The sequence below is a fragment of the Canis aureus genome, chromosome 36, assembly GCF_053574225.1.
Source record: "Canis aureus isolate CA01 chromosome 36, VMU_Caureus_v.1.0, whole genome shotgun sequence".
Lineage (NCBI taxonomy): Eukaryota > Metazoa > Chordata > Mammalia > Carnivora > Canidae > Canis > Canis aureus.
This window is the reverse complement of record NC_135646.1, coordinates 30281095-30308511: the sequence shown is the minus strand read 5'-3', so window position 1 is coordinate 30308511 and position 27417 is coordinate 30281095. Positions and strand designations below refer to the sequence as shown.

Below are 27417 nucleotides of genomic sequence, written 5' to 3'. Positions count from 1 at the left end.
TTGTGTTTGCATGATACATCTTTTTCTATCCTTTTATTTTCAGCCTGATTATATTATTTTTTGAAGTTGAATTTCTTGTAGGCAGCATATACTTGGATCATGTTTTTTTCATCCACTCTGCCAATCTCTTTTTTAATTAGTGTAGTAAGGCCATTTACATTTAACGTAATTATGAATAGATTGGACTTAAGTCTGCCTCTTTTTTCCTGTTTAATGTGGTATTCATTTTTGTTTTATGTCTTCCAACTTTATATGGGTTACTTGAACATTTTTTTGAATTTTGATTTAATATTAGTGTTATTGAATATCTCTCTATAGCTTTTTTAGAGTTTGCTCAGGTATTACTGTTTATATATGTGCATACACACACACCTTATTGTCTATAGCTGTTGTCATTTTACCAGTTGAAGTATAGAAACCTTACTTCCATTAATATTCTTTTATCTTTTCCCATTTATAATATAATTGTCTTAAGTATTGCTCTACATACATTTAGAGACATAGTAGTTAACATTTTAATTTGTACTTCGACCATCAAATATAATTTAGAAAACTCAAGAAGTAAAGTATACTGTGTTTACCCATATGTTTTCTTGTTTTATTATTCCCTTTCTGTTTAGAGGATTTCCTATCATTTTTTTAAGATTTTATTTATTTATTCATGACAGACACAGAGAGAGAGAGGCAGAGACACAGGCAGAGAGAGAAGCAAGCTCCATGCAGGGAGCCTGATGTGGGACTCGATCCCAGGACTCCAGGATCATGCCCTGGGCCAAAGGCAGGCACTAAACCGCTGAGCCACCCAGGGAACCCTCCTATAGTTTTTTTATACACTAGATCTGCTGGTGACAAATTCTGTTAGTTTTTCTTCATCTAGGAATGTCTTGATTAATCTGTCATTTCTGATGGAATTTTAAGGGATATAGGATTCTAGGTTAACAGCTGTTTTCTTTTAGATCTTAAAAAATGTTATCCCACTTCTAGCTTTCATGGTTTCTGATGAAAAATCTACTGTCATCTAGATTGTTTCTTGCTGCTTTCAAGATTTTTTCTTTGACATTAGTTTCAGAAGTTTGACTAATATATGTATTGGTACAAATTTATTTGGGTTTATGTTTTGGGGGCTTATTCACCTTCTTGAATCTGTAAGTTTATGTTTTTCCAAAATTGGAAAGTTTTTTGCCTTTATTCGTTTGAGTACTTTTTTAGCCCCTTTCTCCTCTTTCTTTTGGGACTCTGATGACATGAGTATTAGGTTTTTTGTTCTTCTTTGTATCTCTTATTTCTTTCCTGGGTTTTCTAATTTTTATTTGTTTAAAGTGTATTCTTAATTGCTCCCTGAAGCATAGATGGCCACTTTAAAATCTTTGTCAGAGAATTCTAACATCTCTATTATCTGGGCTTTGGTATCTGTTGAATGTCTTTTTCATTTGGTTTAAGATCTTCCTGGTTCTTCATATGATGAGCAACTTTCTGTCAAAAAATTTTTTTTATTTTGTCTAGAATTACAGTATGAGACTCCAAATATTATTTAACCTATTACTTCAGTTGGTTTTCTCGAACACCTGTCCAGCAGGAGAAGGAGCCTCATTGCTGCCATGTGGGGCCAGAAGTGTTAGGTTTCCCAATTGTCCTCTGTTGATTCCCAAGGACAATTGTGGGAAGGAGCTTCCCATGACAGCTGGGTAGGTATACAATTTTCATCTCCTCACAAGTCCTCCACTGACATCCCAGGAGTAGGACCTTTAATCAGCCAGTAGAGATGAACATCCTGGCTCCCTGTTGGTCTTCTTTGACTCCAGCTCTGCAGAGTTGAGAGTTGCCTTGTTATAACATGTCATAGTAGAGGGATCCCTGGGTGGCTCAGTGGTTGAGTGCCTGCCTTTGGCTCAGGGCATGGTCCTGGGGTCCCAGATCGAGTCCAGCATCAGGTTCCCTGCATGGAGCCTGCTTCTCCCTCTGCCTATGTCTCTGCCTGTCTCTGTGTCTCTCATGAAATATAAAATCTTAAAAAAAAAAAAACACATGTCATAGTAGAAATCTCTCAGGCTTTAGGGTGAGGGTATGGCCATAGCTTTTCTGTGATGTTAGACTGGAGTAGGGCAGGTATATAAAGCTCAGGCCTAATTATAGAAGGAATAGAAGGAATAGAATACTGTGTTCAAATGAGAATCCAGCCCTAACCAACAACATGTTGATTGTAGCCTTGTAGGGGACACACCTAAGCAATGTTTGGACTCCTTGTCCTCAGAAACTATGAGATAATAAATGTGCATTGTTTTGAGCTGCTAAATCTGTGGTGATTATTACACCACAAAAGATAAAAAAAAGATTAAAAGACAATCCAAATAGCCATAACCACTTCCCACATATATATAATATCACCTAGCTCCTCCTCTCTCCTCAGTTCTGTTTGTTAGGAGGAATCTTTTTATCCATTGTCTTCTGTGATCCTAGGCTTTTCTATTAGAAGATTCTTGTTTGTAGCCACATTTAAAGTGTACATTAAAGAATATGCTCTCTTGTGGGATGTGCAACCACTTAGAGCCACTTTCTGCTGTTGCATTTTTGGGAGCCCATTATTTTCTTTAGGGGTCAAGATACTTTTATAAGTTTGTATGTGACTTTTAAAAAAAATTAAACTAGATATGTTCATGAGTCCATTTGTGGGCATGAACCTCTGGAATGGTTTAGGATGGTATGCTCTCTGGATTCATTCCCATATGTGCAGTATATGGTTTTCTAAACCAGGAATATAGAATGAAATTACTCAGGAACAGTGTGTATAAATGAGAAGATGATCTAGAACAGAATCTGGAGAAATATCAATAGTTAAGAAATGAGCAAAGGATATTGGAAGCAGGATGTAGAGAGATAAGAACATTAGGAAAATACACATCATTAAAATCAGGAGAAAATGTTTCAAGAAAAAAGTCTGTATTATCAAACATTATCCAGATATTAAGAACCAAGAATTATTCATTGGATTTAGTGAAAAGTACATAAATGATCTTACTGAGAATAGTTGTAGAGAAATAATGAAGACTTGATTATACTAGATTTGCATATTCTTAAAAAAGAAATCTGATTTAAAATTAGACACCTTTTCTTCCTTATTTTCCAGATTTTCTATCCAGCAACTTTTGCATTATTGTTCCTTGACATATAATTGATCACAGACAGGTGAAACATAGAGATATTTTTTCTTGAGTATCTTCTCAGGATGAACCCACTAAATCTTACTTTGCAGGCCTCTTCATTTTACTTGTAGGGATGGACTATATATGTCCCACGTCCTCAGAAAGATGCTCAAAATGTTATTTGTGCTCTCCTGAATGACATCAACTTTTAAATATCTTTGCTGCTTTTAACATTCAGTACTCAGGCCAAAATCTGAGCTTTATCTTCTTTCCTTCTCTGCTAACTACAAAAGTTTAGAATAACTAAATACATACACTTTCGATCAAGAGTGAATATTTTGTTTTAGAGAGTTGGAATAGTTTTTTATGAAAATCAAATTGACTGAATACTTAAACTTTAAAAACTAAAGTGAAACTAAGTAAATAGAGAGTTAAATGGGATCTTAATAATTTTATATTTACAAATAAGTTCTGATGTTATTCAGCATTGGTTTTATGCAGCTATTTATTCTTTTCTCTTTTTTAACTTTTGAAGTAATGTTAGACTTACAAGAAAGTTGCAAAAATTTTACAATGAATTATATGCCCTTTACCCAAATACTCCAAATATTAACATTTTACCACATTTGATTTAGGTTCCTCTCACCTTTCTCTGAAACTTTTTGAAGTATTTAAGCTGCACACATGCCCCTTAACCTCTAAAAATTTCTCTATATATTTCTTAAAACTAAGGACAGCCTGGTGAACTCAATATAATTATCAAAATCAGTAAATTAACATTGATATAGTGTCATTATCTAATCTATATAGCTGTGCTGTCCAATATGATAACCACTAGCTACATGTGGCTACTTAATTAGAAATTTGTTTCTTCAGTCGCACTACTTAACATTTCAATCAGTTAGCAGTTTAGTGGCTGCCATATTGGAAAACATAGATATAGATCATTTTCATCATTGCATAAAGTTCTATTACACAGTTAATGGTCTAGAGATTCTAAACGTGCCACTTGTTCCACTGATGTCTTTTGTAGCAAAAGGAAAGGAGTTTTTCCAAATTTTGCTAAATATCCTATTCTTACTTTGGTCCAGGATCCTTTATTGCATTTAGTTATTATGTCTCTGTTAGTCTCCTCCACTCTGAGGTAATTCCTCAGTCTTTCTCTTTATCTCATCACAAGTTGTGATCATTTTTTTCTAATTCTATAAAATCTACCACATTTTTTTAAAGATTTTATTTATTTATTGGAGAGAGTGATAGAGCACAAGCAGGGAGAGGCAGAGGGAGAGGGAGAAGCAGGCTCCCAGGGAGCCCAATACAGGGCTGGATCCTAGGATACTGGGGGCATGACCCAAGCCGAAGGCAGACAGACACTCAACAGACTGAGCCACCCAGGCGCCACACAAATCTACCACATTTATTAATTGGAATTCAATTTTAAGAAGGAACTTTCTCTTCTTATTTATTTCTACTGGTAGGGACTCATGGATTCTTTCATTCTGTGGTTAAAATCCATTGCCATCTTTCGTTATTTGATGCTTAAATCATCCTGGGTTTGAAAAGTGAGAGGGAGCCCTTCAGGCTGGTTTATATTTATACTGAATATGTCACCTAATAAAAAGGGGATTGTTTTGCAGTATTGATAAAAGTCATATGGATTATGGCATTCTTTGCTGAATATCTTTAACCTATTTAAAATATCTGACTTATTAAACTATTAAAGTTCAAATATTATTCATTGTATAATTGCCTGTATCTCATATCTAAATTATCCTATATCTCATACTAATTATTGAGAGCAAGGTGTTTTCACTAGTATCCTTTGTTACTGTTTAACTTGGGAAAATATTCACTGATTTATTCACTCTTCAGTTTTGAGAAGAGTTTTCATATAACTATTTCCTTTTTTAACAGTTCTTTTTTTCTTTCAGTTTTATTGAGATAGAATTGACATACAGCACTGTTTAAGGTGTGCAGGATAATGACTTCTACATATTGCGAAATTATTACCACAAGAAGTTTAGTTAACATCCATCATCTCATATAGATACCAAAAAAAGGAAAAGAAAAAATTTTTTTCTTGAAATCCACTCTCAGCACCTTTCAAATAAGCCGTACAGCAGTGTTAACTATATTAAAGTTGTACATCCCCAGTACTTACTTATAAGTGGAAGTTTGTACCTTTTAACCTCCACCTGCATCTAATTCCCCTACTTCCATGCCCTGCTAACCACAAATCTGATCTCCTGAGTTTGGGTTTTGAGGGGCTTTTATTTGTTTAGATTCTCCGTAAGTGAAATCATGCAGTATTAGTCTTTCTCTGACTTATTTCACTTAAATAATGCCCTCAAATTCCATTCATGCTGGCAAAAATGGCAGGATTTCCCTCTTTTTTATGACTGGGTATTACTCTGTTATACAAACCATTATCTGCAAAAAGCCCAGGGCAGCAAGACATAAATTTGATATTAGTGAAGGTTTAAGTTCTGGTAGGATTAAGAATTGCCAGCATCAGAACTCGCATAGTGGGTGTCAGTGGTTGGGGAAATCCCAGACAATAAACAATTTGAGCATTAATCAAAGCAGCATGAGAAACCGCCTAGGTGACACAAAGGATAGTGTTTGGAAAACCTGCTGCAGCAAGAACCAGGCTATGAAAATGGTATTGCTCCCAAGAAGAGTATTTCCCTGACTTCTCTTTATCTGTGATCATGGGGAATAATAGAAGAAACTCCCAGAGAGCAAAGACAGGCTGCTGGAGAATAGTGATTTTGGGAATTCTCCTCATTGGCAAAAACTGGGCCATCAGTCCACTCAAGGAATTTAATCTACTGTCAGAGGTAGGAGGCTTGGGATTACCTGCTAAGTGGGCTTAACAACTAATATGGATTGGTGGCTATTAGTTTTCTAATTCTTTTTTCCACATAGGAGTTTAGTTATAGTTATCCTATTCACACATCACCACTGGATATTGAGTAGGGAGGGAACAGATAATTTGTCTGTTTGTAGGTATATATAGACCTTGAGGAGGCACAGTCACTAAATTTTATTCTCCTTTCTTCTGTAACAGTAAAACCATAGCTGAGATATGGTTCCCTTGCAGCAAAGTGATAGTTCTGCAATGCAAAGATTTCACCAATGGAATGTGAGCAGAAGTCATATAACTTTAGATTCTTTTACTTAAAAGAAATGCCCTGGCCCTGGGACTTTATTATTATTATAATTCAATTTATTTAAACTCAAGCAAAAAAGACAATTCACCCATTCCTCCCACCACCCCTCCCCCAGACTCCACCACCACCAGTCTGTTCTCTGTGTATATTGGACGCCATATATAAGATAAGTCATATAGTATTTGTCTTTGTTGGGCTTGTTTCACTTACCATAATGCCCTTGAGGTCCATCCGTATTGTCACCAATGGCAAGATTTCATTCTCTTTCGTGGCTGAATAATATTCTGGTGTGTGTGTACACATACACCTAAACACACAGAAACAAATGTACGTGCACACATACGTACCATGATTTCCTTACCCATTCATCCATCAGTAGATATTTAGGTTGCTTCCATATCTTGGCTATTATAAATAATGCTGTAGTGAACATCTCTTTTCCAGTTAGTGTTTTACTTTTCTTTGATAAATACCCAGAAGTAGAATTGTTGGATCACATGGTAATTATATTTCAATTTTTTGAGGAGTTTCCATACTGTTTTCCATAGTGGTTGTACCAATTTACATTCCCATCAACAGTGCACAAAGGTTCCCTTTTTTCCACATCATCTCTAATACTTGTTATTTCTTGTCTTTTTGGTAATAGCCATCCTAACAGGTGTGAGATGATATCTCATTGTGGTTTTGATTTGCATTTCTCTGATGATTAATGATGTTGAGCATCTTTCCATGTGTATGTGAGCATCTGCATGTCTTCTTTGAAAAAATATCTATTCATATGCTCTGTCCATTTTTTAATTGGATTGTTTTTTGCCACTGAGTTTTATAAGTTCTTTAGTTTGGATATTAATCCTTTAGCAGATATATAATTTGAAAATATTATCCCCCATTGTTTTGATGGTTTCTTTTTGCTGTGCAGAAGCTTTTTTAGTCTGTAGTAGTCCCACTTGTTTATTTTTGCATTTGTTCCTAGGATTTGGTTATTACCTTACTAATATCAGTCCTTGTGAAACAGGGCTATCATTACTTTAGAGTTGAAATTGGCAGTTTATTCATGTATCTCTCAAAAAGATACCTAGTGTTTTGAGGGAAATATGAAGGTGAGGTCAGAGCAATTTCTTAGAAAACCAAAACTATACTCAGTGCCAAGCATTATGTTTGGCACTTAAGTTAGTGCTCAATAAATATTTGTTGAATGAATGAATAATGACTGAAAGAAGGACTTAGCTCTCTACTGTTTGTCTTTTTTTTTATCTTAAATTCCTTCAGATCATGATTTAACTTAATAGTTTTTCATGTGTGGGCCACTTTTACTTTTAACATTTTCTGCCTACACATCTATAATTATCTATTAAAACATTCTCAAATTGTCTTCTGTGGAAAAATATGTGTGTTGAATTTTTCAAAAAGGGATGGTAATTTCATGCACAAAAGTCAGGTTGATATTTTTTCCAGCACTTTGCTCACAGAGACTTTTATTTTTTTATTTTTATTTTTTAAAAAGGTACTTTTTTAAATTTTTATTTATTTATGATAGTCACAGAGAGAGAGAAAGAGAGAGGCAGAGACATAGGCAGAGGGAGAAGCAGGCTCCATGCACCGGGAGCCCGATGTGGGATTTGATCCCGGGTCTCCAGGATCACGCCCTGGGCCAAAGGCAGGCGCCAAACCACTGCGCCACCCAGGGATCCCTCACAGAGACTTTTATATACTATTATTGTACACTGTGAATTTCTTAGAGGAAGGAGAATATTCAGTATCTTTGAAGCTCATTTAATGATAAAACCCATTTTCTCAGTTTGTTAGAGACCATAGTGTCATAGAACACACTTCAGGAAATGCTTATCTGATCTCTAAAGTTCTGCTTAACTTTCTTTAGGCTAATTCCTTTGTTTTCTTTGTTTGTTTCATACTGTCATTTTTGGTCTACTTGATATACCCCAAGTGACTTTTCTTTCTTATTAATCCAGACAGCCTCTTTTCAGCTAAATGACATGTCTTACAAAGTCCATTGATTTTCCAAAAAGCTGAGCCCATGTATTACAGATGACTTTAGGAAGATTATTCATCTAAACATTTGTCACACTTTCATCAGACAATTTAATGAATAATTTTAAAGTCATTTAGATTCTTTGTAAACCATTCTATACACCTTGGTAGGGATGTTTTGTATTCTAATAGAAAAAGTAGTCAAAATTTTAAACATTCATGGTATGTTGAGTCAGTCTCTTAATGGCAAAATTGTACAGAGTAAGAAAAAAGTCCATAGAAATAGAACCAAGAGGCATCTATATAAATAGTAATGTGAAGAAGAGTGAATTCCTTTTTAGCTGTAACATCACATTTTTTGCATGTTGCACAAATTGTTTAGCCGTTTCTAAACACATTTCCATTTACGTCATTTGTAAAAACTGCCTAGCCTCATATTCTGGAAAATTGACAAAGTTATAATGAACAGATGCAGATTCCATAATTGTAATTGGCTTTTACTCTAATGTTCTGACTCATGCATCATTAATGATTTCTATTTTTCTCCGTTTATTACCTTACAAATATGAAAGTGTATCTTTCAGAATGAAAAACTTGATTGTTAAAAATCAGGGCTTATTACATTATAACCTATGTATTCTCCAAACACCTATATTTAAACCTAGAATTTCAACTTAGCTACCCTTTTATATATTTTTGCTTATATTTCTCTTTATATAATCTTTCTCATTTTTTTATTTCTCAGAGAAGCACACAGTTTTAAATGTAATCCTTTTTATTATATTTTTCTTATCAATGATAAGTTATTTCTAAACTAGATATTATAGTATATAATTTATCTATTTTATGTTTTTTCACAAATTCAACTTTATATGAAGAATGAGAAATAAATATGAGTAGAATGCCAAACAGAAACAAAAAGATGTACTCTCATGTTAACTTGTTTTCTGATAAGATTTTAACAATAATATGGAAAGAAAGGACTTTTATTTTCCAAAGTGAAACTAATTTAAGTAAAGAACTGAAGGACTTAAAGGGACCAAAAAATCTTGTTTTAAGCATAATACACATACAATTTCAAATGAGAATAAATAAACCCCCCAAACTCCTGGACTTTGAATAATTCTTTTGACAGTTTCTGACTATTGCTGAATTTTGTTATATGAGTAGAGAATACTATATTAATGAAGGAATGGTTTTATAATTACTTTTTTTTTGGGAATCATAAGTTCTTTTTGTGAAAGTACCAAAATACAGAGCAAGTGTTTTGGCAAATTGTTGCTTGTTGTAAGGAAGATCTAATAGCTTGTTATGGACTATTAATATGAACAGAAGTCATTTAGAGTTCAGATATATATTTAGAACTAACATGTGGGCAAAAAGATACAAAGTGAATCAAGAAATTCTAGAAAAGATTGTTTGAAAAGGAGAAATTGCTATTTTCTGGTTAGCACTAATGAAATAAAGAAATTTAAAGTTTTCTTTATTTTGAAGAATTTTATTGAGTCTCAAATAGTAACTTAGAATTGATAGAATTAAATCAGTGAAAGTATGAAACTCTTTAGCTGAAAAAGTAGTTACATAAATATAGTTTCATTAACTAGGAAACCCAAAAAGTTACAGCTGTTTGTTATATGAGATGATTACAAACTGAACATCTGAGTTTAGTAATAAAATGTCATTTGTTAAGGCTTATAGCAAATTTAAAACAATTACATATAAATTAGTTTTCTCTGGTTTTGAAAATATAGTTACCATGCTATTTCACATAGAGAAGAGAAAAATCTTCATATTCTAGCACTTATTGAAGAAATGTTAATAGGAATGTAAGTGAATGATTTGTTCTCTAACTTCTAATTTGTTGATTAAAAAGCATGTATAATGAAAGCACATGCCAAGTAGGTTTGCAGCATGAATTTTGCAGCATATGGTAAACTAAAACCCCGTTGACCTTTTGGTCTTGTTGATCACATGGATGAAGATGATCATCTGTTAATCTCTACTAATCACTGGTACATCCTTGTACAGAAGACAGAACAGTTTTTATTTGTGCTACATTTGCTCTTTTGGAAATTGCTTTAACAAGGAATTTTTAAAAATTATTTTATATCTTAAGATTGTAAAATAATGAACATTTTATATCTAAAAGAGAATTTTAAAATAAGACTTAGAATTCTCAACCTGGTATATCTCAATATTGTGTTTTTTTTTTTAATATTGTGTTTTTTTTATGAGTTTTAGATACCAGTGATAATTTTCTGAAAGACATGGATATGTCTTTTTTTTTTTTGTAAGAAAAGTAAAACAACAGGGCTTCTCAGACTTTGATATGAATTATCTAGGGATTTTGGTAAAATCCAATTTCTGATTCAATAGTTATAGGGTATTTTTTGTTATTCTGCATTTCTAGCAAGCTCTCCACTCATAACCATTCAGCTAGTTTGAGGTCTGCAAACTTTTTAAGGGTCTTGGTAGCAAATATTTTAGACTTTGTACAATAAGGATATTACATAGGTGTTTACATTAGACAGAAAAAGGTATGCAAATGTTTTATTGGTGAAATTCCAAGTGTACTAATAGTATTGTGGTATTCCCATATAACAAAACACTATTCAGCAATAAAAAGGAATGATCTATCAATACACACAACAGGAATGAGTCTCAAAAACATGGTGAGTAAAGAGGCCTTACACAAAAGTTATATTCTCTGAGATTCTATTTACATGAAGTTCTAGAAAATACAAACTAATCAACAGTAATAGAAAGCCAAGTTTCTCCTTTGCAGAAGGAGAAAGATACTGTGTTGTGGATCACAAGAAGGAAGAAGAGTTCCTCACTAGTGGGCTTTCCAGAAAATTGATGCATTTGCAATAGAGGAAAGCCAAACCATAGCAGCATCTTGAACAAGAGCAGGAACTCCAGTTCAACAAAGTAATGAAGAAAAATTTTAAAACTGGAGAATGATACCATTTCTAAGCAGGTAACATTAGAACAAGTTTGTTGGAAAGATTAGCCTTCCATCCAGCCTCTCCTCACATGCATATGGAAGGTCTTTCCTGCCTCAGATGCACAGTTATTCAAATATGTACTACGTAGGGCGCCTGGGTGGCTCAGTTGGTTGAGTGTCTGCCTTCGGCTCAGGTCAGGATTCCAGCGTCTAAGGATGGAGCCTGCCAGGGAGCCTGCTTCTCCTCCTCCTCCTGTCGCTCCCCCTGCTTGTTCTTGCTCTCTCTCTCTTTCTGTCAAATAAATAAAAATATGAACTGCATAGCAAGAAATAAGTTTGTGTAGTAATCCAGTATATGGATATTTTTGTAGCGGTGTCTGTGACTGCAATCGATTTCATGAAGTAATGCAAAACAAACCCAAAACACCACTTCTAGGAGCAGAAGTATGGCGAGTTCCTGAGAGAGCCGTTAGATGAAAGAAATGCTCTGTATCTTGATTGTAAGTGTAACGTTGTGCAGATGTATTACGTTTTTCAGAACTCCTTGAACTTGGGGAATCCAGCCAACATTTTGTGAGGATATTCAAGCAGCCCAGTGGAGAGGTCTGTGGTTTAGAGGAACTAAGGCCTATTTCCAAGAGCCGAGTGAATGAGCCATCCTCGAAACATATCCCGCTAGCCCCACTCAAACCTTCAGGTTACCCTATACCATAGCTCACAGCTTACTGCAACTTTACAAGAGTGTTGGAGCCAGAAGCATCCAACTAAGCCCTCCCAAATTCCTATTCACAGAGACTGCTAGTAAATCCTTGTTATCTTAAGCCAAAAACCACAGCAAAAAAACCTCAAACCATGCACTTTAAAAGGGTTTTGCTCTAGTTTATGGTATTTAAGTTATACTTCAGTAAGACACATTTTTGGGATCCCTGGGTGGCGCAGTGGTTTAGCGCCTGCCTTTGGCCCAGGGCGCGATCCTGGAGACCCGGGATCGAATCCCACATTGGGCTCCTGGTGCATGGAGCCTGCTTCTCCCTCTGCCTGTGTCTCTGCCTCTCTCTCTCTCTCTCTGTGACTATCATAAATAAAAATTAAAAATTAAATAAATAAGACACATTTTTAAAAACAAACTTAGGTGAGTCTTTGGCTAATAAAATATGTGAAATGACATTGTAAATTGTAAATCAGTATCCAAATATGTTATTACTGTTCTGAGTACTCCCTAAGGGTACTTTACATTGTAGGTGGGGCCACCTTTTATCAGGAGGTTGCTTATTCTGGCCAGTATATATTTAGGATAAATATTAAGACTAAAATATTAAGACCAAAAATATGTCTAACTTCCTCAACAGAAGAGTAGGGACTTCTGAAATGTTTGCTTCAAGGATTTAAACATGCTATAGTTACTACTTGACTATCCAAACTAGAAATGGAGGCGGTATGGTGGTATAATATAATAAGCTTTGGACTCTCAGAAAATTTGGGGTTCATTCGCCACTCAGGCACTAATTCACATACAGTCATGGAGAAATCAGTCAAATTTCTCTGGATCTCAATTTCCTCCTTTTTAAAAATGAAGTTATTGGACTAGGTGGTTTTATAGCTTTAAAATCTATGATTCTATGAAGTAGGAACTTTAAAGGATGATGAGAATATAGTATGTAGCATAAAAATAGCACAAATGTAGCATTAAAAATGCTTCTGCTTCTGATTTTATATGAAATGATTTTAGGTGCTATGGATCCTCCATGGTAGTTCACTGTGATGCTTTTCTAAATTCCTACTTTTTAAAAGAAAAGATTTTAACAACCTGACAGTGTTGCCTTGTTGGAGTATTGTATGTTGTGATGCAAAAAAAGTAGAAACTAAAATGTCTATTTTCAGATATGTATCTTAAACATCATGTTTTTCCTTTTAACCTATAAAATCTTTTCAATCCAAAATTCTGGAAAAATCTGAATTTATCTTATATTATTAGATTTTTAGTCATGAAAAATGAGTGCATATATTATGATCAAAGAGTTATTTCTTTCTTAAATCTTCAAATAGAGATTTTAAAGCAAATGATTTTACTCTTTTGCAAATGTTTTCATGACTAAATCTTGCATTTCATTCAAGAAAGCTAGTTTGCTCTGTAACTTAGATAAGTGTAGTAATCTGTGGTCAGCACACATAAACTTTTTTTTTTAGCACACATAAACATTATTTTAAAGTACAGTTCATTATTTTCCTAATTGTTTTCCTACATTTACATTAGCCTATGCCTGGTGCAACTTAGAGGTCATTTGGGCCTAGAAGCAAGTAACTTTGTTGTTTATCAGTTAGATATGAGTTGCTCAGACTTTCTGAACCCCATTTTCTTTCTTTTTTTTTTAAATGGAAGAATGATACCTATATCATGAAATTGCTGATTAGTTATGGATTAAGTGATCAAACATAACAAAAGTACCTATGAATAAGAAGCTCTTTTCTTTTGTTCCCCAAAGTTAACATGTTAAACAATTCATCAATTATTAAATCTAACAGTTGAACTTTTGTTTTGCCATATATGAAGAACTAGTAATGGGAAAAAAGAGGAATTTGATCCTTTAGGTTTCATCCTATCCATCTGCATATGCTTTGGATGATGTGTTGACTATTTTCTGTATTTTTCTGCACTGAATAGTTTTCAAGTGTGGATTTTTAAGTATTCACATATTTTTATAAGTATATGATTTTAAACTATTTTACTAGTGCTTAGGTCATTTTCAATAGTCTATTATTGCTTAGTAGCTAAATGTATAAAATATTTAATGAAGATGCAATGTGGCACTTTCTAGCCAGACAGCAGAGTTGGAATCCCCATACAAGCTGTGTGACCTGGAGCAAGTTGCATAATCTCTGAACCTAAATTTATCAAGAAGTTAAATAGTGATAATGATTAAGTGCTTAGGTTGGTACCTGGAAAGTGTTAAACACTGAAAAAATCTTAGTTGTATAGTGTCATCAATACTAAATGACAATTAACAGATTTAATCCTATATAGATTTAAGTTAGCTCATTGTTGGTGATTTCTGATTGTAACCAGAGTTTTCAAATTTCTTTAAAAAAAAAAAGATTTATTTATTCATTCATTCAGAGAGAGCGAAGAGAGAGGCAGAGAGACACAGGCGGAGAGAGAAGCAGGCTCCATGCAGGGAGCCCGATGTGGGACTCGATCCCGGGTCTCCAGGATCACACCCCAGCCTGCAGGTGGCGCTAAACCACCGCGCCACCGGGGCTGCCCAGTTTTCAAATTTCTGTGAAGAATGAATCTTTTACCATTATGCAAAAGTGCACACTTTGTTGATGGTGGGCCAATAGTATTATCTCTATTGAAGATGGCATGTTATATGAAACAATGAGTTTATGTTGCTGAGATTCTTGATTTAGGAAGTTACCAAATCATCATTGTTTGTTGAGTCATGCCAGACTGACTTGGTGGAAAGTTTGGATTATTAAATATTTAACATATAATAAATACTTTTGTTTACTTCCTTGGAACTTACCACGGTGGTAAATACATTGTACACAGTATATAAATATTATCCATTAATATTATTTGCTATAAGTTGGGAAATTTTAAGACGTTTAGCATTCTTAACTTCACCATATACCAGCAAATTAAATCCAGAAAGTTAACAGAGGAAGAAATGAATTCACAATTTATAAAATATTTTTTACCAAGTCTCAGTTTTCACACATTCAGAAAATGAGATTCCTATCAGAAGAAGAATTACTACTTTCTCTCTGCCTCAGCTAAGAGGACGCAGGGCTTTCTGAACATCCTGTTTTCCTTTGAAGTTTAATTTTGTAAGTTTAACTCTTTAAAGCGGGTTTTTTTTTTCTTATTTCTATAGTAACATGTACTCACCACTCACCAAAAAGAAACTTTAATACAAAGAACAAAACAAAAAGTACATGTAGTTCTGCTCCCCAGCAATACCCACTATGAATATGTGTCTGTACTTTTATGGGCTCTACTTAATTTTTATTATTTACATATATATTTATAAATGCATATATATTCATACACAAATACCCACCCCAAGAAACCTGCTAGGAACATGTCTTTCCAAGTTAATATAGTAAATCTATAGTGTCACTTAAATTATCAGTTGCCTTATATTGCCCTTTGACTTTTTCTATTAAAGTCTTTATTTTTTAGTTTAAGTGTTCTTCCATATAAAACATATATAACATGTTAATATATATATAGCATATGCATAACAAAGTACTGCAATAATTTTTATTTTTTACTGTCATATGAATTTTAAATTTTTATTCAGTGAAAACGTTAAAATTTTTTTCTTTTAGTATATTTTCAGTGTTAAGCTTAGAAACATCTTTTTCACCCCAAGATTATTTAAGTATTTGTTTATATTTTTGCTAGTTCTTTCATGGTTTCATAAAACTCTTTAATCCTTTGGTAAATGCTTACATTGAAAGGCAAAACCACACAGTAGGGAAGTGCATCTGTAGGTAGGCCAACAAGCTATGACCTACATTTCACTGTCCTAAAATATTTCCCCAAATGCCCTTCCAAAGCCTGAAAGTCTAAGGTTAGAGAATCATCGTATCTTAGTTTTTAATGTAACATTTGCTTAAAACAAAAAAAGGGGTTTGGTTGGTCCCTGTTTCTCCCCCTACCCTGAGGTGGTCATTGATACATCCTCAGAGCTTGAACTCCTTTCTGATCAGCTTCCAAATCAGATGCCATTGGGAATTGAAAGAAAGCAATTTTTCTCCTTGAATGCCTAGATCTTAGAAATAAAAGAAGATTCTATTTTAGAATTCTAAGCCAAGAAGTTGGCTTTTCCTTTTTATCTGCTCTATTCCCTGAGGGCAAAATTTATAAATGAGAAGAAATGGGTAAAAGAAAGTTAACATTAAGGAATGAGAAGAGCAACCTTTCAATATCTAAAACCAACCCATTACAGTTATTTTTATGATCATTTTGAAGCAGGATATTTCCATTTACTTAGGATGTACAACAGTATGATGATTAATTACAGGCATGTATCTTTTAAAGAACTTTTGCCTTGAAAACAGGCTGTCATAATGGAAAGGAGGAAAATGTGGACTAAGATTAATGTCAAAACAGAGGACAAGAATGTAATACTAGCAACAGAAATGAGAAGTAAGTGGTCAAGTGTCTTTGTTATCTGTGCCAGTCCTAGGAACCGTATCCTTTCTTGATGGTTTCACATTTTTGGTGCCTACTAATGTGATAGCATCCCTAGCCAAAGACTTTCTGTCCTGGGTTCACTTATGACTCTGAGATAGGACATGGCAGACAGTCTGGATCTAAAAAGACATTCCCAAGGGTCTTGTCTATCTAGTTTACCAATATAATCTGGATATGTAATAGAATGCTTGGCACATAAATGCTCAAATAACAACAATAATGTTAATAGAAGCAAATGACATTATATGATTCTTACTACATTAGGCATTTTATAAGACTTTTAAATAATATTGACTCATTCGTTCCTCATAACGACCTAGGAGATAGGTATTGTTAACAACCTCATGTTTACAGTTAAGGAAATGGATGCACAGAAGGTAGGTGACTTTCTCAAAGTTTTAATGGCTAATAAACAACTGGCAGAACCCAAGATTCAAACAAGCATCTGGGTTCAGAGTCCAGCTCTTAACGAATGAAGGAAGGAAGGAAGGAAGGAAGGAAGGAAGGAAGGAAGGAAGGAAGGAGGGAGGGAGGGAGGGAGGACACAAATGCATTACCAAAATGAAAACATTGATAGAAGGTTAGAAATTCAGGGAGATGGTTGAAAAAAGATTGCAATGTATGTTGAGACAGAGAGGTTGGGTAAAGAGGTAGTAAAATCATCAAGGTTAGAGGGAAGACCAGAAAAAGAGACGAAATATAGTCCACGTCAGGTATTTCTAGAACCAAAAGGAATAATCTTCCCAGTCCTTTTTCCCTTACCTTCTTGGTATGAGCTGCTAAGAGATATACCTGCCTCATCAAATTTTATTTTGCAAATTAGAATATCAGTACACATGATTTGACCAAACTTCTTTTCTAGTTTGTTGATATATTTATGTGAGAAACCTTAGAAATATATAAACATTAAATTACATTGTATTTGAAAATTAAATGAGTATTATTTTAGCTCTGTTGCAAATAACACAGCTTTGCATCATTTTGTTATAGTGCCTAATTCAGTTCATTTAATTATCACTTTTTTGCAGACATCTGATGGCATATCTTATATTAATTGACTTGGAATATTGCAGTTCTATTGACCATTAGTGACTTTTCTATTATTCAAACATTATCAACAAAAATGATCTCTGCATCCTTCTTCAGAATTAGATGATGCAGTTCTGCATTTCTGTGTATATTTATTACTAATGTATGAATTACCAATATCTTTAGACTCTAGAAGGTTTCTCTTTAACCTGTTTAGCCAGCAAATTCTTATTGGGGTGTTTAAGAACACAAAATTTATCAGAAGCACTGCTATGTGCCAAAGCAGAAAGAGAAGCTTTAAAGAAGAATTCAAAGATTCATTTCTTTGCTAAATCATCCCACTGAGGGTCTTTTAAAAACTTAATCCAATGCAAGTATCTTAAAATATAAGGTAGCTTAGAAAATAAACATAGACTAACCTTAGATGTAAGTCACAGTGAATATCCCCATTAGCCATTTGCTTTGTTTTTTTGCCAAAAATTATAATTTTAATGTTATTCCAAGGTTGGATGTATAGTATGTTCACAAATGACATCTAGTCATTCGAAGCCTCTCCATTTTGGAAATAATAAGATTCAGAGTCCATCTAAAGATCTTTCAAAAAATTACTTAATGATACATTTTTAACTGATAATATTTCAGAATATTTGAACTTATTTTTCTTAGCATACTTTTAAGAGCTGTTAGGAGACCCTCAAATCTTACAAACATAATCTGTGTTGCGCTCTAATAAAATCACAAATTTCATATAATTTTCACTTTAATATTTTTACAATGAGTTTAAATTCAGGTTGAAGAATATCAGCCATGTTTTTCATTATAAAGGTAATTTGTGCCTATTTTATAATGTTCAGATATTACAGAAAGATTGGATGTGAAAGTAAAAAAAAAAAATCCCTCTATTTACCCACCTAAATTCCCATTATAAGAACTTTCTATGCTTATACATATATATCCCTTTTGGCAAATGGCGTCAGCTCCATTATTAATTTACATGTTACGAATGTGTCCTTTACAATCAATACTCACCAGTATTTTATTGCAGTTAACTGATTAAGTTATAAAACTTTTCAGAAACCTGTTTTTATTTTGTAGCTCTAGATCTTTCAGCAAATAAACTAATTTTTTAATATATTAGCTGCCACCAAAACCAGAAAAAAATCATTTAATTAGCCATTTTGTCTGAGCCACAATTTTTCATATGAATATCTGTTCTTTAATTTTTAAAATATATGATAGAACAACTGTGACATTTTCTCAATTTCTATAGTACAAGTTTTTAGCTTCTGAAGTAAGGCTTTTTAATATGTGATAATAGCATGAAAATGGTTTTGAACAAGGAAAAGATGGTTTAAATAGTTCTTCGTTAAAATTAGGAACTCTTGACCAAAAGACATAAAAAGACAAGCCTTTGAGAAATGTTGTTTGTAACATATAAGTGACAAAATGTTAATCTTTAGAATGAATAAATAACTCTTCCTTGTTCATTTGGGAAAATGAAAAGCAACCCCAAAGGAACATGAAGAAGAAACACTTCACAAGAGGTTATCATTATGCTGTTAATCAAAAAGTTTCTCGACCTCGTTGGTAGTTAAGGAAGTGCAAATTAAAGCCACAAATTGGCACTGCTATAAACTTACAAGGCTGGCTTAAATTTAAAGTCTGAGAATATCAAGTATTGACAAGGATATAGAACAACTGGAATACTTATTGCTGGTGAAAGTATAAATTGTCAAAAACTAAATTGGAGAATAATTTGACATCATATAGTAATGTGTATATTAGATATAAATTTGACATTTATGCATGTATGTGTGTATATGTGTCTAATATATCTGCATTAGAAACTTGAACCAAGCGAGTTGTGCAAAATTGTTGTTAGTAACACTAGGTAACAGCAAAAACTGGGAACATGCCAAATGTCCATTAATAATGGGGTGGATACTATGGTACTTTTATATGATGTGATTATATACAGCAGTAAAATGCTTCCTGCAGTAACTTGGATGAATCTCAGGAACACAGTGTCGAACAAAGTGTCAGAGAATCCTTACAGCATTATTTCATTTATGTAAAGTTTAGAATAATCAAAAGTAAATAATAGTTGATTGTGGCAGCAGCCTTATGTGGTAACACCTAAAGAAAGGCAAGAAAATGAAATACACAAAATTCAGGAAAGTTGTTACCTCTTTCACTAAGGTGAAAGGAGAGTGAAATGAGTTCAGAAAAAGGTACAAAGAACTACAACGGTGATGTTATTCTCTTAAACTGAGAGGTGGTAGGTAAATATTTGTTTTTGTTATTCTTTACGTGTTATACACGTGGTGAATATTTCCTATCAATATTTAATGGAAATATTAAAATAATTATATAAAACAATTTAAATTTTTAAAAGTTTAAATTATTATAGAAATTTAGCTTTTTAATATCATCTAAAGACCTGAAAATGATCCTTCTATAAAATGATGTATATTCCCTTCCTCTGGAATACTAGCTGCATTTCATGTAGAAATAATACTCTAGAGAATGAGTTATATAGGCAACCCTTTATAATATAAGGATGTGGCTATTTCCACTGTAAGAAACATCAAATAATGAGACTTTATTTAACAGGTTAACTGTTTCTTTGACAGTTTTTTCCCCTTTGACAGTATTCTTAAATGTTCCTTTATTTACTGAACTTTTTAAAAATCAAAGAAATGTTTGTAAATTTCTCATTAGCAGTCCCAAACATGCCTTAAGTAATCTTAAGAAAATGTTTGAAAATTACTGTTCTTAAATACTGATAGTTTCCAAAGTAAATGTCATTATCGATACATTACTAGATTTTGCTGAGTAAAGCTGTTTCTACACAAAAACATCTTGGCCACCTGCAACTGTTTGTCAGTGGATTTTGAGAACACTAGTAGTAATTGTAAACTTAGGAATGTGTGACAAGCTAACAGCCAGCTGTGCATATCCTGACTTCTTCCAGGTGTTAAAATAAATATGACCATTTGGTTCACTTATAACTCAACAAAAATATTTCATGATTCATTAGCTTAAAAATCCATTTATAATTTCTTTATTGGAGGGAGTAGATAATGTTATATTCATTTGAAATGAAAAAATACATACCCAGAAATATTTGTGGTATCATTACTTATATTCAATGGTCTCTTCATAAAATGAGAAGAATTTTAATGTGACATTTGTGTATTTTTTTTCACATTCTTTTCACACGAAACCACTACTGAGCCGCTTCTGCCTATAGGCATCAAAAAGAATGAAAAAAAAAAACACAGTATGTTTTTTTTCTTTTAAATTTTTATTTATCTATGATAGTCACACAGAGAGAGAGAGAGAGAGAGGCAGAGACACAGGCAGAGGGAGAAGCAGGCTCCATGGCACCGGGAGCCCGACGTGGGACTCGATCCCGGGTCTCCAGGATCACGCCCTGGGCCAAAGGCAGGCGCTAACTGCTGCACCATCCAGGGATCCCCACAAGTATGTTTTTAATTCAGTTAGAGTTCAACTTGCCTTGGCGGAACCCAGTTCCAAACTGATGTATATTAATTTATATGTTTGAGACATACCATATGTTTGATCATTAACTGATAAAGGTCGCTATTTATTGAACACTTGCTGTTAGGCATTAGCTCAAGAAATCCAGGTGCCTAAGTGTTGCCTTGGGTCAACTACCCATCCCCATAGGGTTCCTGGGGAAGACTATAAACACAAGAGACAACTGCAAGTGGAAAAATCCAAATCCATTTTTATTAGATTATCTTGCATCTGAAACTCCAAATACAGAGCTAGAGTTCTCAGATAAACTGGAGTAGAATATATGGTTTAGGCAGCCACTGAAAGTAAGTGAATAAACCCAGGGAAGATCAAGGAGTGTAGTGAGCTTAGTGTTCCCTCCGCCCCCCGCCTCCCATCACTTTTCTATTTCCAATCTGTTAACCTAGGGTTTCGCAGGATCCAGTCTTAGGATAAAGCAGAAGAGATTCTATCCTGCGAAAGAGAGGCTGTCTTGCTTTTCCAGAGATGAGGATAAATTAGTGTAATTGGTCAGTTTCCTGGACACTAACTAAGGCTTGTTCACATCTGGCAGAGACTTGTTTTTAAAAAGAAACACGCTGATGCAGACAGCTTTTGTTCTGTTGAGTGAGACCTACCACGTGGCTAACCAGAGGGCATCAGGGTCAGGACGGTAAAGCCCTTGTCCCCCCACTGCGTGCTGCTCACTTGCTATTCCCTGCTATTTTTTATGAAAGTGTAACAGTAAGAGGCCACTGATTAACTCCAATTCCAGACCTGATCAAAAATTCATGCCTGGTCTATTTTCCATTCCAAATAATGCCCAGTTTGCACTCCAGCCCACACCAGTTTTCGAGGTTGACGCTGGGGCTTTGCCCAATCTGGCCAATACTTATAAATGCCCAAATTCCGCCTCTTTGGGTTTCAGAGGCCACTTAATACATAAGACAAGTGTGGGGACCTGTCAGACTACATCCCTAATTCCTACTACTGCTAAATAGGTCCTCCTACCAATTCCAGCCTTACAGAAAAGAAGAGAAGAGAGGAAAGGACCCATGCCCACAATCTTCCCACATATACATGGCCCAGTATTTGTTGTGGAATATGTCTAATTAATGACTATTCCCTGGGAGGAGAACGTGGAGAGCCAGGCGAAGGAGGAGGGAGCTTGAGCTTGGTCTCTGCCCAAAGGACCACATCTGCTGTGCTAGACACTACCATCCATACTGGCTTCACGCTTAGGAGTATGTTTAACATACTTTAAGACTTTATTGGTCTTGGTGAAGTTTACTTCAAGTAAGACTGCATTCAGCATACTAGCCAGAGAACAGTTTGTTTGTTTGTTTGTCTTAACGCTAAAAGATATGTCATCCTTTTCCAGGAAAAAAACATATTTACTTTTATATAAGGGCTGGTGAAGCTTATATATTCAGTAGGTCAGAATTCCTTTTTTTTTTTAAGATTTTATTTTTTTAATTAATTCATAGAGAGAGAGAGGCAGAGACACAGAGGGAGAAGCAGGCTCCGTGCAGGGAGCCTGACGTGGGACTCGATCCTGGGTCTCCAGGTTCACACCCCAGGCTGCAGGTGGCGCTAAACCGCTGCACCACCGGGGCTGCCCCGTAGGTCAGAATTCAATAGTAGATTTCATCTACCTCATTATTCCAAGTTTTTTTTCTTTTTACAGGTGTTTTAAGAACAAAGTGTCAGACTCCACTAGGACATATTTAAGACTATTTTGACTATATATATATATACAGACATATACAATGAATTTTCATACAAATTAGTCTTTTCATAGAAAATTTTATCAATCGTATATAAAAAATGAAAACAGCTGAAAAACCTATTAAAATATGAGTGTGTTCACGTTAGAAACACTAAAGGCAGGAATTAAAGATGCTACCTATTTTTTCATTTTCAAGATTATTATAAAGGAAGAAATGAAAACAATATGACTATTAGAAAAGAAAAAATTACTAGCAGATATGAGTTCTCTCAAATGAAAAATAATGAACTTAAAAACTTTTAAATTTGACCAGATCCACAATAAATACACTAATCTTAAACCATTAACATTAGTCAACTCTGTGAAGATAAGAGATGCTAGCTAGCATTGAGGGATAAAAGCGGACATTTACTTTATAATCAAAGTACTTTGTTACATACTTTGATATTGTTTGAACTTTCACAGTGACCGTGTATTTGTCATTTTAAAATGACTGAACTAGGGATCCCTGGGTGGCGCAGCGGTTTGGCGCCTCCCTTTGGCCCAGGGCGTGATCCTGGAGACCTGGGATCGAATCCCACGTCGGGCTCCCGGTGCATGGAGCCTGCTTCTCCCTCTGCCTGTGTCTCTGCCTCTTTCTCTCGGTGTGTGTGTGTGTGTGTGTGTGTGTGTGTGACTATCATAAATAAATTTAAAAATATTAAAATAAAATGACTGAACTATACTATCTCAACTAAACTGTAGTAACTTTACATAAAAATCCATTTAAAACATTTCAAAAGCGCTCTATGTAAGATGCTTCACTGTATATATTGGATCTTTTTAAACAAAATTTGGACCATAATATAGTGGTATAAACCTATCATACTTTGTTTTGGAAACAACCCTGATGTCCTTCAGTGGGTGAATGATTAAACAAACTGGTATATCCATGGAATACTACTCACTAATAAAAGGGAATTATTGATACATGGAACAACTTGGTTAAACTCCAGGGAATTACGCTGAGGGAGGTGGGGGGAAAGAGTCCCAAAATGTTACATACTGTGCAATTGCATTTATAGAACATTTTCAAATGACAAAATCTTAGAAATGGAGAACAGATTATTGATCACCAGGAGTTAGGGATGGGAGGAGGAGTCGGGAGTGAGGTGGGAGTGGTTATAAAAGAACAACACAAAGGATTCACATAAACTGTATCTTGACTGTGGTGGTGAATACGTATACATGTGATAAAATTATGTAGAAATAAATACACAAATACACAAATTATGTAGAAATAAATACACACTAAGGAAATCTGAATAAGATTGGTGGATCATGTCAATGTCTATATCTTGGTTTTGATACCAAACTGTAGTTTTGTGAGATGTTACCATTAGTGGAAACTGGGTAAAGGTACATGGAATCTTGCTGGGTTATTTGTTAAGATTTCACATGAATCTACTATCATCCAAAAAATTTCTGTTACAACAAAGGGTAGCTAAGAATTTCACAGAAATTATTTAAAAACTACCACAGATTCAAGTAACTCATATAATTCCATGGAAAATAAGTAAAGGGAATCTGCAAGTGGACTGGTAAGAACAGCTAGGTATTTACCAATTTGCAATTTCCTTTCTTTCTTAGTAATAGAAGTACCAGAGACATGACTTTTCGACTAGTCTATATTTTACAGTCTCTCTTTATGGTTAGGTTCAGTTATTTTCTTTTATTTACTCTAAATTCCATCTTTTAAGAAAAAGCTTATCGTACAAACAATACATTACTACAGAAAAATTTAGAAATATCCACATAGAAATTTTTTTATGCTATCCAAATACATGTAGGGTCAAATAGAATAAACATATATATAAGGCTTCTGAAACATATTACACATGTGTCATATATACATACAAATGTAAATGCATCATAAAAGCATTACTACTTTATATTTTTACTTTCTTGCCCACATCCTATCCACCATCATTAGAAATGACTAAATTTCATTGAATTAAAGTTATAGACATTTTGACCTGAGTTTTAGGTACTCATTTTTATTAGACTTATATATGTAGCAAGGTTTTCTTAATTGCTAAAGAAATTTTAGGAGCCATTTCTGAATTACCAAAAAAGATTCAGGAAAACTAAATAATACATAGTAAACACCTATATATCTCCTACCCAGCTTAAGACATAAAACATTACTAACAGAATTAAAACGTATGTAATTTTCCTGGATTATATTTTCTTCCACTATTCCTCCAAAGTTTATATATTTGATATTTATCATTCCTGTATTTTTAGGATACTTTCACTAAATATGTATCTCTTAAGCAATATGGTATTGCTTGCATGTTTTGAAACTTAATGTAAATTTTACCACCATGTATTCTTTTGCAGCTTGCCTGTTTGCTCAATGTTGTGTTTATGCCATATATTGGTATTGAGACATAAATACTTCATTTTCACTGTGAGTAATATTCTATTGCATTAATATACTCCCTCAGTTTACTCATTTATTCTTCTGTTAAGGGCCATTGAGATTACCCAAAATGTTGCTATTTTAAACGATAATGGCATGAATATTTTTCCACATATGCCCTTATGCAAGAGTTATGCCCTTATGCAGAATTCCTTTGTGTGATGTGCTTATGAGTGGAAATACTGGTCATAGGATATGCATATTTTCATAGGATATTGCCAAATTGCTCTCCAAAGTATTTGGGCCAATTTATATTCATTAACATATAAAAGTTTATTTCTGCACATCCTTACTAAAACTTAGTATTGTCAGACACTAAAAATTTTGTAGTTATAGCAAGAATGAAAATCTATCTCTCTGTGGCTCTAATTTGCATTTTCTTGATAACTCATGAGATTATCTTTTTTATTAAGATTTATCTATTTTAGAGCAAGGGGAGGGGAAAGGGGCAGAGAGAGAGAGAGAGAGAGAATCTCAAACAGACTCCCCACTTGGTGCAGAGCCTGATGTGGGGCTCATTCTCATGACCCTGAGATCATGACCTGAGCAAAAATCAGCAATCAGATCTTTAACTGACTGAGCCACCCAGGTGCCCTGAGGTTGACCTTTTTTTTTTAGGTTGATCATCTTTTTATATATTTATTGGCTATTTGGCTTTCTTCCTTCATGAATTCCTTACATTCCACTTTAGTATATAGTCTTCAACAATATACTAAGTGGCTAAGTCATATTTATTTGTTTAATTAGAAAATCTTTATTTAGTGTCTTCTATATGTCAATCTTTCTGCTAGATACTAAATATAACATGGTAAATAAGATAGATCACCGTCCTTGCTCTAATGTAGGGATACAAAGTGATTTTCCCCCCTTTCTCAGCTTACAGTGTTCAGATATAATTGAATGTTTTCCTCTGGATTAACTCAGTTTAATAACCATCAACTTTCACACAAATATCTATTCTCAGCTGGAGACCTCCAGAGGGCTTTTATAGATTAAACTCATCTCAGATTGATATATAACTTCAAATTTTGAATGCTACATTGAAAATGATGTTTGTCTGAAAAGATTTGATATGCTTATTAGGCATTCAAGTAGATAAGCATTTGGACACTCAAGTCTGGACTCAGAAGAGAAACCCAAGCTATAAATTTAATTTTGGTATTCATTTGTTTTATCAATGGTATTTAATCCATTGAGACAGGGTGAAGTCACTGGAATGAGTGCTGGGAGAAAATAAAAGAGGCCTTAGAGTGAACCTTGGAGCTTTCTGATATTTCTTTTTTTTTAAGACTTTATTTATTTATTCATGAGAGACACAGAGAGAGGCAGAGACACAGGCAGGAGGAGAGCAGGCTCCATGCAAGGAGCCCAATGTGGGACTCCATCCGGGACTCCGGGATCACGCCCTGAGCCAAAGGCAGACACTCAACCGCTGAGCCACCCAGGCATCCCGCTTTCTGACATTTCAAAGCAATGGACCTTGGAAGAATCTCAAAAGAAATGACGTAATATCCAAGAATTTAAGGGGTAAAAGGAGTGTGTTGGATTGTGGGAGCCTAGCAAAGGCAATGCTTCTAAGAGGATGGACTGATAAAATATCAACTATTGCTGATATTTCAAATAAGATGACATCTGAAGATTAATGAATAAGTAATAAAATCATGGCTAGCTAAGTACCATGTGGGGTGACATATAGAACTCTGCAAGCATAGAAGAGGAGAATTTGAATCAATGACTTCCCTAAAAACATAAATGTGCAGAAAGGAAGATCGAACTGAGATGTGAAGAAAGTGAAATAAACTAGTTGAGGTGAGAAGAGTTTCTATAGGAAGGAAACAACAAGTATAAATGCTTTGCAGGGGGAAAGAAGAGAAAATAAGCCAGAGTAACAATGAAAGAGAAATAAAACTGGAAATGAGCCTCGAGATCTGAGCAGGTCTAGGACCAAGCCCTTTAGGCCATGTAATGGTTTTTGTTCTTAATTTATCCTAGTAATAATGGGAGACTAAGGTTTTTGGTGAGAAGTCCAATGCCATTTGTATTCTTGATCTTTTGCATATTAATGGTTGTTTCTCTAAGGAATTTCTCAAGACTTTCTCTGTATTTCCAGTTTTATAAGATTTTATGATACTGTTCCTTGTTCTGGAATTTTTCTTTCATTTTACTGGGTATTTATTGAGTAATTTCAGGCTTGGGATTTATATTCTTTAGTTTTGGGAGA

General features: G+C 34.2%; 2 long non-coding RNA genes across 42 annotated transcripts in view; one reads left to right on the top strand and one right to left on the bottom strand.

Annotated features, from left to right (window-relative positions):
* The window catches only part of LOC144305715 (uncharacterized), a 161037-nt gene that overhangs the window by 39334 nt on the left and 94286 nt on the right, over window positions 1-27417 (top strand). For 30 of the 41 annotated variants that reach the window (XR_013372738.1, XR_013372741.1, XR_013372737.1 and 27 more), the window contains one exon: window positions 25115-25184. The exons of 3 other annotated variants lie outside the window; for them this stretch is intronic. This is a non-coding gene — a long non-coding RNA (uncharacterized LOC144305715). Of the gene's footprint in view, window positions 1-11087; window positions 11283-16316; window positions 16405-18174; window positions 20968-25114; window positions 25185-26397; window positions 27006-27417 lie in introns of those variants that run through there. 8 more of the 41 variants (XR_013372760.1, XR_013372756.1, XR_013372765.1 and 5 more) reach the window with 6 other exon arrangements.
* Window positions 10918-16028, bottom strand: LOC144305719 (uncharacterized). Its single transcript, XR_013372778.1, has 2 exons — window positions 15915-16028; window positions 10918-11541 (listed from the first exon to the last, which is right to left on the bottom strand). It is a non-coding gene; the product is annotated as an uncharacterized LOC144305719 (long non-coding RNA).